The sequence below is a fragment of the Pimephales promelas genome, chromosome 24 (assembly GCF_988280905.1).
Source record: "Pimephales promelas chromosome 24, fPimPro1.hap1.1, whole genome shotgun sequence".
Classification (NCBI taxonomy): Eukaryota; Metazoa; Chordata; class Actinopteri; order Cypriniformes; family Leuciscidae; genus Pimephales; species Pimephales promelas.
In genome coordinates, this window is record NC_142792.1 from 12,098,174 (window position 1) to 12,114,103 (window position 15,930).

Below are 15,930 nucleotides of genomic sequence, written 5' to 3' on the forward strand. Positions count from 1 at the left end.
TATGTGGTTTCAACAACCAGATGCATTTACACTTGTCCAGATTTGTCTGGAATGCGTCTCAGACCACCTCCTGAAATAGTTTGAGTGATCGGATTCAAATCCAAGTGTCAAAACTCAAAGCGCAAGTAACTTTGTGGGCGGATCCCGGCGCTGTTGCTATTTTCCCGGCGGGATAAATGCCTCTTGCGCCTGGCGCAAATCTAAAAGGGGTTGGTTTGAAATAGCTTCATTATTCATAGGTGTGGTTTGGGCGTAACGGAAATAAACCAATAAGAGCATCATATCACATCCCCTTTAAGAGCGTGATGAACGAGGTGCGCTTGTTCCATGGCGCAATTCTATTTTAAAGGCGCATTTACCAGACGCGCTTCAGCATCGGTTCACCGCCGAAGACATCAATGTTCTCATCAGAGCCGTGAAAGAAAGGAAGTGACATTGGGTATGGGACAAACCCACCCAAATTAGCTTCGGTTAAACATGCATATAATAATTTGGGTAAATGTGTAAGCTTTATGCCTATTTTTCCCATCGTCATGGACACAACAATGATTTACCTCATGTTTATATATTTTCCTTATAATAATGTATCATTTGCAAAAAGTAAAATGCATCTGTATAGATGAGAGAATCATCTACAGTATGCGCGCTGTTCACACTCTGTATTATAGCCAAACATGCGCGCTTAAAATAGCATCTGAATGTACGCGCAACGCGCCACTGACTTTAGACCAGTTTTTTTCTGGTCATTGGCGCAATTGTTTTCTGGAACTGCAAAATAGCACTAGGGATTGTTTGCGCCGACACACGCCTCCTTTTTGCACCAACCCGCCCAGGGAGCGCAAGTTCATTTCCTAGCTTACCGGCGTGCGTCTGTGGATTAAAAAAGCCCGCTTTGCGCGAGTGCAAAATAGGAATGATAAATGCGTCAGTGAATAAAGTCATTTGCGCCGGCTGCAAGATAGAGCACATAATCTTTTCCATCTTTTGTACTGTAACATGTATAGACAGTAACTGCGGATGGCAGTACAAAACAGAGGTGAAGGAAGAAAAAGAGATGGGTTTGATTTCATTGAGGACAGACGGTTTCTCAGCAGCAGCCGATTGGCTTTGTTTCAGCAGGCTGGCTGGTTTACACTCTAAACAGCAGGGACGCCAGCTGTACCCTCCCCAATGTCCTTCAGAAATAGCCCTCAGTCAGCAGAAGCCTGGCCTCTGCCCAGCCATCCAAGCAAACCAAAGCCTAACGTTGGCCAGTGTTAGCAGTACCAAGTACTTGGGCGTTCTCCTTGTGGGATTAGAAGAGTTGTATCAAGCATTGACCCATTGCTGGCTTCAGTAACTTGAAGCGCCAAGAATTCCCACCAATCACTGGCCCAACATTGGTCAAATGTCAGTCTCAATGACACGGATGGCTGTCATACAACAACTCGCTGACATCACTGTGAAGAATGTCGCGTTCACACGCTCTCTTTAATCGAACACCGTGACTATGGAAATCAAAGTGACGTTATTAATTATGCAGTGGCAAAAAATAATTACATACTAATAAAAGATTAATGGAGAGACTTCGACCATCTGCAGCACTAGATTGTGCCTTGGTCTGCAGGGAAATGAAAAGTGCACAGGACTGTCTTTTCCATGTTGCCATCAGTAGCCAATCAGTTCTCCAACAACTGAGGTTTCCAAAGCCTCAGATTTGTCCATATTGTCAGTTTGCCCTATTGTCAGTTGTGTGTTTAAAGCATTTAAGACATGCTTTCCTCAGTACAACTTGCATATTACACTTGTATATTTACTTATAAATGTTACAAATTCATGCAAATATTTCCATTCCACATAAAAAATTATTCTGACAGCAAGCAAGTCTATACTTGACTTCACAGATCTCACGATAGTTGCTACATTGTTGTGAATATTTTGCTAACATATTTTGCATCCAGAAGTGTAAGCATTTGTAATCTCTCCCCCCCATTAGAACAGCACCATAAACTGTAGTGTGTGTTGCTGCCGGCTGCAGACGTTTGTTCAGTAAACTATTGTTTAATAAAACAAACTGTTTGTTTTCCCCCTTGCTGTACCGAAAATATACTGAACCGTGACTTTAAATATATATATATATATATATATATATATATATATTATAGAAGAGCAGAATTCAACACAGAATTGACAAACGAACATCTAGTATTCAGATGTTTTAAAGAAGCGATTCCACAAGTGATACTTTAGGTTTATTCATATTACTAGGCTAACACCTCTGTACTCTGTCAGACCAGTCATTCGCTACGGTGAATGTAATGATACGCTTTTCTCTGTCTGCATAAGAATGAGTCATGCGGGGAGGCCCCTCTTCACCACCACGGCCCACGCGCATCTCTCAATCGACAGTTTACAGATCAGTGGCGTTCCTCACCTGAGGCTTGGCTACAGTCCTTTCAGAGCCTGATGGATGGCGTGACACTCGGCCGCTACCCTGTCACTTTGCCTCTGAATGAGGAAGGGAGATAGAGAGCGAGAAACGATAGAGAAATCTAAATGTTAAAGGAATTGTTTGTCTAAAAAAGTATCATCACTTACTTACCTTGTTGTCATTTCAAACTCAAAATACTTTCTTACTTGGACACACAAATGAAGAAATTGGGGATACCAACGGAGGCTCTTTTTAATATGTGAATGAGGACTGAGGCAGCAAAGCTCCAAATATTACATAAAGAAAGTGTCATTTCCTTTAACCATTCCATTAACCATTCCTTCAAAATAAATAGAAAAACATAATGAGAAAGAGTGAGTGAGTAAAGGAAAGATGAGAGTGAGAGTGAGAAGGAGGAAGCCATGTACTGTGACTTCAATGTGGCTGATTCGTTCTGAGGGCTAAGTTAGATTGCAGAAAGTGCGTTGGCGTCCATCAGCCTGCCTGCCTGTCAGAGCCTGTTGACAAGGCCAGGGCTGGCTGAACAACATGAGGAAAGGACATCCAAGCAGAGGAGAAACAACCTTTTATTAATCTACATGGAAATGAGCACATGGGGGGTTGCTATGACCCCCATCAGGCCTCCCTGCCATAGTGTAACCATCGTGCTTATCACACAGCTGATCACAAGATCCAGCCAATCAAAACCAAGATAGCAGAGACAAAAAAAGCCTACAGAACTCTCTGATGTCCTGAATAATTCCAATTTATGATTTAGCCCATGAGTCATGACGTGTGATTAATCAGTATCTAGGAGCAGCATCTTTGGAATATGCGTTGTATATTTAAGCATGTGAATTGTCATGTTTTGCATGCAAAATTAGGAAATTTAAATGTGAACTTAATTTGCAGAATTACGGTTTAAACGCATTGATATGCTTGCATAGACAGTTATATGTGCGCTGGTTTCACTCTGCGTTTCTGAGCTGGTAAAAGAGTCAATTACATAGTACAAGTATTTTCATAATAGAACAAAAAATCCAGGAACACTTCCATGGAGAAAAAGTATTTCATTGATTTGCTGCGTAGACTTCAGTGAAATGTGCACTGGTTTCACTCCGCGTTTCTGAGCTGGTAAAAGAGTCAATTACACAATACAATTATTTTCTAAATAGTAGGGATGTCCCGATCCGATACTCAGGATCGGTATCGGCTCCGATCCAGCCATTTTTGCGGGATCGGGTATCGATCAGACGAGGCCGATCCAAATCCGATATTGTGCGTTTACAATTATGTTATTGTTAAGCCCCACAGAAGGCACAAAAACATTCTAAAGAACCATAACATTTTCGTGCACTCTATTAAATTAATATTTAAGTCATTAAATTCAAGATCACATAAACTTTTCCCTCTCGCGGCTGTCAGTCATTCTCCATTCAGCACTCAAACAGCGCGTCGCGTTGGGTTACAGTCAATGATGAAACTAAGATGATTCAATGTTAATACTATTATACTTTATCTGTAGATAAAGGTCTATGTTTTCGCATAAAACAACATTATCTTGCTGGACTTTATTGCTGTAACTTACAGTAATCGTGTTACTTTCTACCAGGTGTCGGACGCTGTCGGTTAGATCACAACACTAGAGTCACTCAGCACTATTGTTCTTCACGCGCACAGTAACTGAAATTTAAAACTGTTTAAAGAAAAGGTTCAATAAACTATTGTATAGATAGATACTGTTTAATACACTGTCCATCAATATGTATTTCCTTTATGCTTTGAACTTTTCAAAGCGGACTTGACGCGCAGCATGCATAGGGTGCATACTCGGCTGCGTGCTGCTGTAACTCCACGTGGTTTCAAGCGCATCATTCTGCGCTCGGAATGCGCATAAGCGCTTTGCGCCGCACTGTGTTGGAGTCATTCATATCATAATGCAGTGACGCAATTAAAGCTTATTAACATTAATAATTATTAATGTTGCTGCCTCATTAAATAGCTGTGCTATACACTTAAAACATGTCTCAATTTTTAGTAGCCTTGGCTATATCTAAAATAATTATCTTTTTCATTTTTGTTATATTGTTTTTCATGAATGTATTTTTACAACAATACAAAGAGCAATATGTATTATTCACTATCTGAACTCTTCATATATATATATATATATATATATATATATATATATATATATATATATATATATACACATACATATAGTGTAGTGTTTGAATAAAGGGTGGGTTGTGAACTATATACTGGAGGTATATTTTAAGGGGCTAATTGAGAAAATTGCCATATTTTTTATTAGTTTAAAAATAAAATAAAAATATCGGATTAATATCGGTATCGGCAAAAGCCAAAGCTGCGGCATCGGTATCGGTATCGGAAGTGAAAAAGTGGTATCGGGACATCCCTACTAAATAGAACACAAATCCAGGAACACTTCCATGGAGAAAAAGTATTTCAAGTGCAAACCAATTAGGAAGTTGGAATAAAGCAGATGGTATCATGTTTTAGTCATCAGGTTCTTACAAATGAAGACATCTTATAAATTCCTAAGCCTAAATACAATTAGCAGAGATAAAAAGCTAGTTAGGCTATAAATGAGCTACATCATGGTCACTTAACTTTATCGTAACAACCATTAAGTCTCTTAACAACTATATTAGTCTTAGTTTAAAATCTATGAGTTAAAGAGTTTTTAAAAGTGTGAACAACGGGATGTGAAAGTTGATCAATTTTCCTTTTCTTTGTGACAATGTTTATTGTTGTCGACAATCTCTGTAGTTCCATTTAGCCACTTGTTAGAAACCTTCTTTTTTTTAATCACAGAAAAAATACGCTATTTCTGATGTATTCCTGTTAGTGAATAAAATGTGAAAATATCTTGAGCATGTGTTAGGGCATTCAGTCCTTATTTCAGGCATTTAACCAAAACCCATTCAAAAAACCCAGTGACCAGGTGTAAACAGCCCCATAGGGGCTCACCTTAGGCAAGTAACAGTACCTCTTTTTGCCTCCCTACTATGGGTTAACAGTAGATGTCAATTCGGCCTGAGGAGTTGACAGCTTTTATAGAGCATTGGAGCGTTTTTCTGGTTGGGTCTGTCTACCACATTTCTCGGTGAGCGGATGTTCCTTTGCGGGACAAACGTCAGTGAGTATAAGGCCAAGTTAGCAGGCTACTGCGGGGTGATCCTGAGTTGCTCTTGACTGTCGTACTTGCACTCCATCAGATTCAGTGGCGCAGGACCCAGAGGGAGGTGTTTGTCCTGAGCAAGCATCCATCTTCTGTATTCTGCTCTGGCACTCGGTGCTATAGCATGCATGGAAAGTCATACACAAATTCACAGACTAGCAAATCGGGAGCCCTAGTACTTGTACAAGGGCTGTCGTTGCTCAGCAGGACACGCGTGCAAGGCAGGCGCGGGCAGGTCGAAATTCTGCAACTTCCTCATCTTCTCTGAATTTGGTGCGCTGGAACATCAGAAGCATTGTGGTGCACTCCGATCTCAACAGTGCTCCTCGGAAATCATTGCCATCATTGATTGCGAACTATTTCGCCTCAGAGTGGATATTGCTGCTATAAGCGAGACTTGGCTGTTGGGTAGTGGCTCCGTGCGCGAAAGGAACTACACCATTTTCTGGTGTGGTCATCCAGATGACCATCGTCCGATGCATGGAGTCGGCTTTGCTGTGCGGAACACCCTGCTGCCCACAGTTTCTCAACCAACTGCTTGCTCACCCACTCTTGGCACGACCCCTGAGGACAAGGAAGCCTTTATGCCCCCGTTAGTGAGGTCATTCGTTCCGTCCTGGCCGGGGAGGATTTAGATCTGCTTGAGGACTTCAATGCCAGAGTTGGAGGGGATGTCACTGCCTGGAGGCCAATCTTGGGTCATTTTGGGATTGGTAACATCAATGACAACGGCCAACGTCTCCTTTAGCTGTGCGCTACTTATGGCCTATGCTTACCAGGATCATTCTCATCTGGAACTTTCAGATTCAAGGTTACCTGGATGCAATCCCGGTCCAAACACTGGCACCAACTTGATCACATTATTGTCAAGAGGAGCCAATGCAACGCTGACAAGAGGTACAGGAGTATGCACTCTGCAGACTGTGACATCGACTGTGACACGCCCTTGTCCACTGCACTCTAAATCTCACCCCAAAGACGATTCACAGTGCCACTCCAAAGCTAAACATTGAGCTGATGCGGAAACATGAATACGTGGCAAGTTTCAGTGTGCATATGGAGGGCCTTCCCTTCAGAGTTGACGGCACTCCTGAAAACACCTTGGCCGAGCTAAGAGTTTCCATGACGGAGGCTGCATCTGACGTCTTCAGACTTTGTAGAAGGAAATAGCTGGATCGGTTCCTTACAAGCTCTGCTATTCTGCTCCCGGCCCTAGTTGACAAGCGTGCTGCCCATCTCAGTGCTTTCCAAGACAGTAATGACTACACCATTGTCATAAGGTCAGGAATGATGTCAAGCATTTTACACACCAGGCCTATGAGCAGTACTGGCAGGACCTCAGTGAGAAGGTAGAACAGTGTGCAAGTACTGGGGACATATGCGGCATGTACAGCATCAACGAGGCTCTGGGCCCTAGAACGAAAAAAAAAACAGCATCTTTGCGAGCCACTAATGGCTCCTTTGTCAACGACCTCCCGGGCCGCTTGGTAGATGGGTCGAGCATTACAGCTTGATGTATGGGACTCCCGTGGATGCCAACTTGTACCACAACTACCTGTCCTCAATGGGCTGGATACAGAGATATCAGCAATGGAAATAGAGCACGCAATCGCAGCTCTGAAGAACAACAAGTTACCGGGCAACAATGGAATTCCAGGGGAGCTGCTGAAGTGTGGTGGGCCAGTGCTGGTCAGGCGGCTTCACTGCCTGTTTCAATACTGTTGGCAGAACATATGCATCCCTAGTGAATTCAAGAATGCCAACATCGTCACTCTTTATTAAAATAAGGGCAACAGGCAGGACTGCAACAACTACCAAGGTATTTCGCTTCTTAGCCTTCCAGGTAAAATTGCCCTGCCCGCGTAATCCTTCCAAGGCTGCTTTGCTGAGCAGGTGCTGCCGGGGAGTCAGTGTGGCTTCTTCAGCTTGGCTCATCTGAGGGCCAGAACCCTAGTGAAATGCATCCTTGTGCAGGATTTGCTTTACGCAGATGACGCTGCCTTCGTGGCTCACACTGAACAAGAAATTTAGAAGATGTGCAATTCTTTTGCTGCTGCCTGCACAGAGCTCACTTACCATAAGCCTCAAGAAAACAGTGGTGATGGCTCAGAACGTTTCTGCTTCCCCTCACGTCACCATCAAATGGCACAGTGCTGTCGGCTGTCGAGAAATTCATCTACCTCGGCTCAACCTTGACAGCAAACAACACCCTTGATGCTGAACTGAATACCAGGATCGGTCATGCCTCAACAACCTTTGGGCGGCTTCAGTCTCGTGTCTGGAACAACAGCCACCTTTCTCTCAAAATAAAGGTGCGTGTTTATGAGTCCTGTGTGCTCTCCGTTCTGCTTTATGGAAGTGAAATGTGGCCTACATACCAGCGGCAAGAGCACAAGCTTAATGCTTTTCAGTTCCGTTTGCCTACGACAGATACTTGGCCTGTAATGGCATGATCGGATCCCGAACACCACCGTGTTGAAGCTCACAAACAGCAGTGACATGTACACCATGTTCCGGAGGAGGCGACTCAGATGGATCGGCCATGTACGTCGTATGCCAGATAAACGTCTCCCAAAGTCCCCAAAGTCTTCCAAAATCTTCCACAACAAATTATATGAGAGGAAATGTAATCTCCTTTCAGAGAGTTTAATTTGCAATTGTAACCTTGGGTGTTCATATCAGTGTTACTTGCCTTTTATTGGATGCAGGATTTTATTTTATTTTCCACTGTTATGAAATAATCTTTGGTACATCACTCACCATTTGAAAACCACTAATTTATTTCACCCACAAGACAGAGATAAAAATAAGTTTGACTCCACGCTTTTGTTCACCCTCAACCACGAACCATTTTCAAAAGACATACGAGATAGATCAAGGCCAATATATTGTGCCATGCAGAATGCAAAGCATAACTCAGTAGTCAGAACATTTTTTTTTTTTTTTCTTGCACATGGATGACTCACCTGAACACGTGACACCCACAGAACGAGACCAATTCTGGGCATTCGATTACATGGGTTGTTGGAAGAGTTCTTAACATGACAGCCACCATTTGCAGGGATCAATGGGAGAAAAACGATCACCACATGAGCCATTCTGATAAGGTCTAGTTCCCTCAAACACTTAAGCATTATGAATTGATATTCTGTATGTCTCTAATTCATTCACAAAGATAAACAAAAGCCTTTGCTGAACTCTTTAAATGATGCAAAGCCCTGTCTTAGGTCACAGTCTTGTATTATCTCATCGATCTGTTGACTCAAATAGACTCGATTGTGAAGCTGGTGTGATTGTTCAAATTAAAGGTCCCAGATGATCTGTTGATTTACCTTAAATGTTACTGCACAGGGTTTTACAGATAATCAAATGTAATTATTGCTGGTTGATTGTGTGATGCTAATTTTAAATTCTAATGCTAAAATACTGTTTTACAACAATGACACTGCTTATTCAGTTTATAAGATAGATGTGCGACTTGATTAAATGTAATCAATGTCACAATGTGGCAGCAAAAAAATGTGTGTGGGGGTTTGGGAGAATCTTTCAGATCTTTTGAACATTTGTGAGTGCATTTACCTGTACAATCTTACATTGCTTAATATGGAGTCTAAGGTAACAAATGATATGACAATTTTATTTATTTTATCGCAAAAAAACAAAAACAATTTCAATTAAACTAAACTGCACAGTTTAACCAAACTAAACTGAATGGACGCCGTGACGGATTTTGTATTCTTATCAGTAGACGTGAATCAGCTGAGAGTCAGCTGATGCGAGCTTGACTTACGTGACCTCCCAGAATTAACGCTATACTTGATTTTTATGAAAAAATCTCTTATGCTCACCAAGGTTACATTTATTTGATAAAACATAGTCAAAACAACAATAATGAAATAATATAATTATTATTTTTAATAATTGTTTTCTCTAGAAATGCTTCAAATGTGCTCATTTACTGCTCAAGAAATATTCCTTGTATACACACGTTTGTTTTCAACATGCGCATGTATCCCAATATGTTTATCTCTACTTTCCAAGGCCACTGGCACACTTACACACTTATACTTAAGTGAGAAAAACACAAGTGCACTCCCATAATCAGCAGAGAACAACACAAGGGGACATGAGCATTATTCTGATTGGGCTTGAGCAGAGAATCATTTGTAATGTGCTTTTGATTCAATTTTGCCTTAACAGTGACCTTCAGGTAGCCAGCAGCCTGGAAATAAATGTTCCTGTTAGCCAGTTGTAGACCAATCTGTGTGTTACAGGTTTGTGGGCTCAACTCCAATCCGATAGTGTCCATAAACAAGATTGTCTCACAGTCTCCAGCATATAGTTCATAATTTAAGCCCCATGTGTTGAATGCATATGAATAAACTAGATTTTGTACACACTGTAAGAATTTAATCTATTTCACCAGTCACATTAAAGGTTTAATAACCTTCAGGTAACATTCACTGGTAAAATATATAAAAAAAAAATACCACAATATGAGTGACAAACCAAACACTACGGATTTATTGCATACTATTGCAAATTATAATTTTTTTCTAACTTGTATGCTCCTTTCAAAGCTCTTTCATGCATCTTTTAGAAAGTTGTTCCTGGTTTACTGTGCTCTTGATATTTTTGGACTGCTAACATATTGTTTTCAAAAAATTTCAAGGCTTGCACCTCAGAACCTATTTTAAGGTTTGCGTTCTCAAGCCACCAAACAATGCTGTTGTGCAAATGAGCGGGCCGGAGCGCATTAGATACACATTGACAATTCTTCACACACTCTTAACAGTGTTGTTGATACACTGACTGGACAGTTGTGGCTATGAGCATAATTGCATTTGTTTGTTTCTTCATTTTATTCAAAAGCAACAGTCCAGTTTGCTCAAATGGACAGATACAGTTGATGTTCTCAATACACTCTCTTCCTGATGATATTTGATCAATCTATGCAGTTTTTTTATATGTAGCCTATCATTATTCAATCTGTCAATCCACAAAAAGACGAATTTGCTATTGAAAAATTATTTGTAGAAAACATATCTTTTAGTCCACATTACAAAACGATTTAGGTTTTTGTCAGATTTATAGTTGAAATGGAAGTTGCAACAGAGCTTTACTTCCATATTGGGACATCCGAAATGAAACAAAGAAAGATTTTCAACTCAGTCATGGTGAGGCGGAAATATATTCGGTAAGGATAGATACTAATATTGCTAATAAACCCCATAAAAACTAAATAATATTAGAGAAAAGCATAGGAAAGGCAACCAAACCTTGAGCTGTTCCTGGATATGTGCAACTCTGCATTTCTGTCAGAAGGATCCCGATGCTAGAAATGAGTGGATGAACAAGATCCCTGATCATCTGTGAGCAGACCAAGGCGCTGTTGATCACTTCACATGCAAAGTGTCATTGCCATTTAATCCTAAGAGTCAGAAACAGGTGGAAAATGGTTATTAAAAACTAAATCATGACTGTTGTTGACACAAAAACCTTCAGTAGCTTTATGAGTGGACCTCAAAGAAAAAAAACAAAATATGACTATTTTCATGCAACACACCAATGCAATATTTATGAGAGAGACTGAGCAGAAAGGTCAGGAAAGCTCAGAGATCAATTACAGTTTCCCCATTTACTTAGCTTTTTGTTAAGTCATTACTACTGTAAATTGCCTTATTTTGTATCCTTCTCAAAGTCATATTTCAATGCTAACTAAAACAAAATATGAAGTGAAAAATAAAAGAAAAAAAAAATACTTTACAAAAAAATGTAAAATAATCATACTGAGACTACTGAACCTTAAGACGTATTTGTGTGCAGCTGTTCAGATAAGCCTCAGGTGCTTGTGCAGAGGTTGGACGCCTCTGTTTTTGACTATAATTGAGTGTCATTTAGTCTGACACTTCCAGGTGCCCACAGAGAGACAAAACTGTATTTAAAAAGGTGCATGGGAGATGTATTTGCATAGCTGGTAGGTTTTGCATTTGGTAGCTGCATAGGCTTAAACATGGTAAGGTAAAACTAAAGTATAAATGTTTTTTGTTGCAAGAAACCTTGACTAACCTAACTGCCCATTTGAGCACTTTGCAGGTCATGATGTTTTTACATGTCACTGCATTTACACTGCCCTACGTGCAATTATCTCAAATGATGATTATATGACATGAATTCCTCTGTGATTTTCTCTTGATTGCTAATTCTTCCAATGAAGAGGAAGTATGATTGGAGAGCAAACTATGCTGAATCATCCATGCGTTGCCTGCGTTAGCTACCAAGTTAAAAAAAAAGCACTGTTTAAGTTACAATACAAACCCAAAAGCACTGTATATTACCATGCCATTGTACTTTTTGGCATTAGAGTCGGGAGAAATAAAAGTGACTCTGCATGTAAATTTGTGTAAATGCAGAAATCTGAAATGCGGATCTTATGGACAGCGGGGAGCTGATGCCACATCAGCGCTCTCACTCTGAGATTTATAATGCATACGGGCCCAGGTGACTCTCATCCCCTTTAATCTATGAAGGTGACCTAAGCCAGACCTCCAGTCGATCCTCTCTCACTCTCTGCACACACTTAGACTTGCTAATTCATCTTCCTTTTCATCACTGCAACCTGCACCCACTGTGCAGGTTTCAGGCTCTAATAGTTTATTTTGTGTGCTGGAAATGGAGCTGAGGCACAAGCAGATAAGTATAGGGTGGGAGGCCATTTGGCTCATCTCTCCAGCACATCTCATTGGCCAAACATGGAGGAGAGATGATCGCTAAGACACCGGCTTACAGGCAAGAGAGCATGATGGATACGGAGAATCCGTTAAGCCTTTAGTCAATAAGGCTACAAGGTATTGCGTGAAGATTCCCATGGGTTTGTTTTGGCAGTGGGTGCTGATGATTTGGAGGATTGACAAGCACATGTAACTCACTGGTTATATATATATATATATATATATTTGATTTCTAGCTGAAATATGTAAATGTATAAAGCACTAATATAAGAAATATAATTGAATGTGATGGCCAGTGTTGGGGAACATTACCTTTAAAAGTTACCCATAACCAGTCACTGCAGACACATTTGGTAAGTTTGCTTTATCATGTCATGTTTCTAGCAATTTCACCAATGAAAAATAAATGTGTCAATGCAATTACATCAATTCTTTTTAATTGTTGGTCTATGTAAAGAGCTAGACAAACCTATTTGGCCAATTTCGGTATGTTTAATGACACTCTGCCCAAGTTACAACACTTTACAGTAGTCTACACAGGCTGCATTAACATATTTTTTGACGCACATCCCAGGCGCGGAGTTTGCGGGGGGGGGGGGGGGGGGGGGGGGGGGGGGGCAGGGGGAGCGTTGCCCCCCCCGGTGGCTGAAACGGGTAATCGCATTTTCTTAAAAAAGCTGTAAAAAAACTACCAACCCCAATCCAGTGGTGGAGGAAGTACTGAATCTCAGTACTTAAGTAAAAGTACAAATACCCAGATAAATATTTACTTTAGTAAAAGTAGAAGTAACACAATGACAACCATACTTAAGTAAAAAGGAAAAAGTACTTTATTTTAAATGTACTTTAAGTATTAAAAGTAAAAGTACTTGCATAACAATTTATTCTCTTAATGTCTATTTTCTAATGATTAATAAAACATTTAATTGTAACTCATTCAACCTAATACTCCTATAATGATGTTCAATAATGATGGAAAAAATGTCACCATTTCTGAAACAAGCTTGCAATTAGGCAATATACACATGCTTATCCTTACTATATGTTAATAACTATGTTTGGCAGTAAACGAGATTAATTTATGGTGTAATTCTGAACCTCTTGGCTTGCCATAATCCTAACCAAACCAAACATATATTACACACAGTGTGTTTCCTATGCACGTAAAAACAAATTTTCGCGTATGAGTTGCACGATAAACACACTGCGCGTGAGACGCATTTAGTGTGACCGGGTTGATATACTGTAGCCTATCTATGGCAACCAAACGTCACTGGTGAGACAAACGTGCAACGAACGGACGGTCAGATTACGTTTTGGCAGGGGAAAAACTGATCAGAAAATGTAACGAAAATGTAACAGAAGTTTTAGAAATGTAGTGGAGTAGAATAATAGCTGCAAAATGTAACGAAGTAAAAGTAAAAAGTATGCACTATTTATTGTACTTAAGTAAAGTAAAGATACGTGAAAAATGTACTTAAGTAAAGTAACGAAGTATTTGTACTTCGTTACATTCCACCACTGCCCCAATCTCTTTAAGTTATCGCTCACTCGGTCGATTGTGTCATCTAACTCTGAGAGAAGCTTTTCTGCGATAAATGGGCGTCAATTTGAAATGTGCTGGGGACAGAGACGTACTCGGAAGGGCATTTTCACAAGTGCTGGGTACGCATTCATTCTTTTTCTCTCTTTCGAGTAGGTCATGTTTTGAAAGACGATGTTCTGTAGCTCCTGATGTAGCCTACATAAATAAAAATGAGCACAATGTCCGAGTATAGTGAGTATAAAGTATATACGCCCTTTATTGCATAAATAAAAATGAGCACAATGTCAGAGTATAGCACTTTTTTCATGTGTATAGTGAGTATATATACTCCCTTTTTCGTGTATACAGTGATGGTCCAGATCCAGGACTCGGAAGGTTCGAGGTTCTAATCCGCACTCGTAAAGTTTTTTTTTCCCCTCATCAAAACCAATAGGTAGCCTAATCCCGTGTCTTAAAATTTTTTCAATGATTCATGAAGTATAAATGCGAAATTTAACTAGTTTTTTAATCATTATCATTGCCAGAATGTGTTTTGAAAAATGGAAAGAAAACTTTAAGGTTGAAGATAATATTTTAACAGTGCAAAAGTGGTCCACATTTCATGATCCTATAACGAAGATGCGACGCGAAGTGGCTGTTAATGCGAAGTTCTAGCTGTTTACAATGACATAAAGGCAATAAAATATCAGTGTATTGTTTTACTGTTTTTTCTTGGGATAAAAATAAATATGTGTTTATTTAGCATGTTTGTTTTTTTTTTTTTTTTTTTTTTTTTTTGCCCCCCCTGGCTCGAATGTCAAACTCCGCCTATGGCACATCCTCGTGAGAGATGACAGATAACGAATGACTAATTATATGGGAGGTGAACATAAGCATTATATAAGTGTTAAAGTAAATTTGTGCAATAGAATGTTGCGAAAGATAAAACACATTGCCTTAAATGTTTAGACCTAACTTACTTGTTCATACTGAATGAGATCCATGCTAGCGGAAATTCCCTTTAACTGTCATTTATATTACAATATATTCTTGTACTATAAGCCTAGGCTAGTATGTGATTTAGATAACGTTACTTCGAAGAACACCATGCTACTACCACGGCACAACAAAGTGAAAATAGATTCTGGCATTTACAGCGTTTTAATGTAACGTTACTTTACCTGAAGTGAGTCGTTAACAAGCTGCACGTGCAGGTGTTGTTGTTGAAACTCAAAAATGCTTTCTTCAACATGGGGCGGTTTTGCAGTTTTGTTTTCAATGGATTGTTGGTGAATTTCCTCTTTTTCAGCGCTCTTCGTGTTTTCTGTCTTCTAAAACCTTTTGTTAGTGTTTTAATGAGTGAGAGAAGCCGCTCCAAACGATTAAACGCGTGAGTGAGCTGTCACTGTTAGGCTATCAGAATCAGAATGAGTCACACAGAATCGCGAATCGATTCAGACCATTTTGCAAAGGAACCAACTCCAAAAGTGATTCAATCGCGAATCGGACAAGTAGTTGTGATTCTATTAGCATATTTTGCCTATTTTATAATTAGTTGTATGGGTCATTATGTTTTACCTGAAAATATATATTGAAGCCTGTATGATTATAACAGTGTATATTTAAATATATATATATATATATATAGACCATTTCACAAGATGTAAACAACACTGGTCCAGAAGCACTTCCTGTTTCAGTTTGCAACTGTTTTCTTTATTTCACATGTAAAGAAAACATCTTAAAGATGTTTGTTTAACTTTTTGATTCAGTTTTATATGTTCTGTTGGTTGTATTTTATCCCAGCTCTTATGTAGTGATAAAAACCTGAAACAGGATTCTGGACCAGTGTTGTTTACATCTTGTGAAATGGTCTATATATAAAAATTGAACATTATGGAATGCAGCATATTTATTGTAAATTATTTGTCTGTGCTCATTCATTGTTATAAATCATGTTCTCTCATAATCTTTAATTAAATGAACTCACTACATTTTCAAGCCACTTCTTACGTTTGTTTTTGTTTTGTTTTTTTGTTTGTTTTTTGTTTTTCTTGCT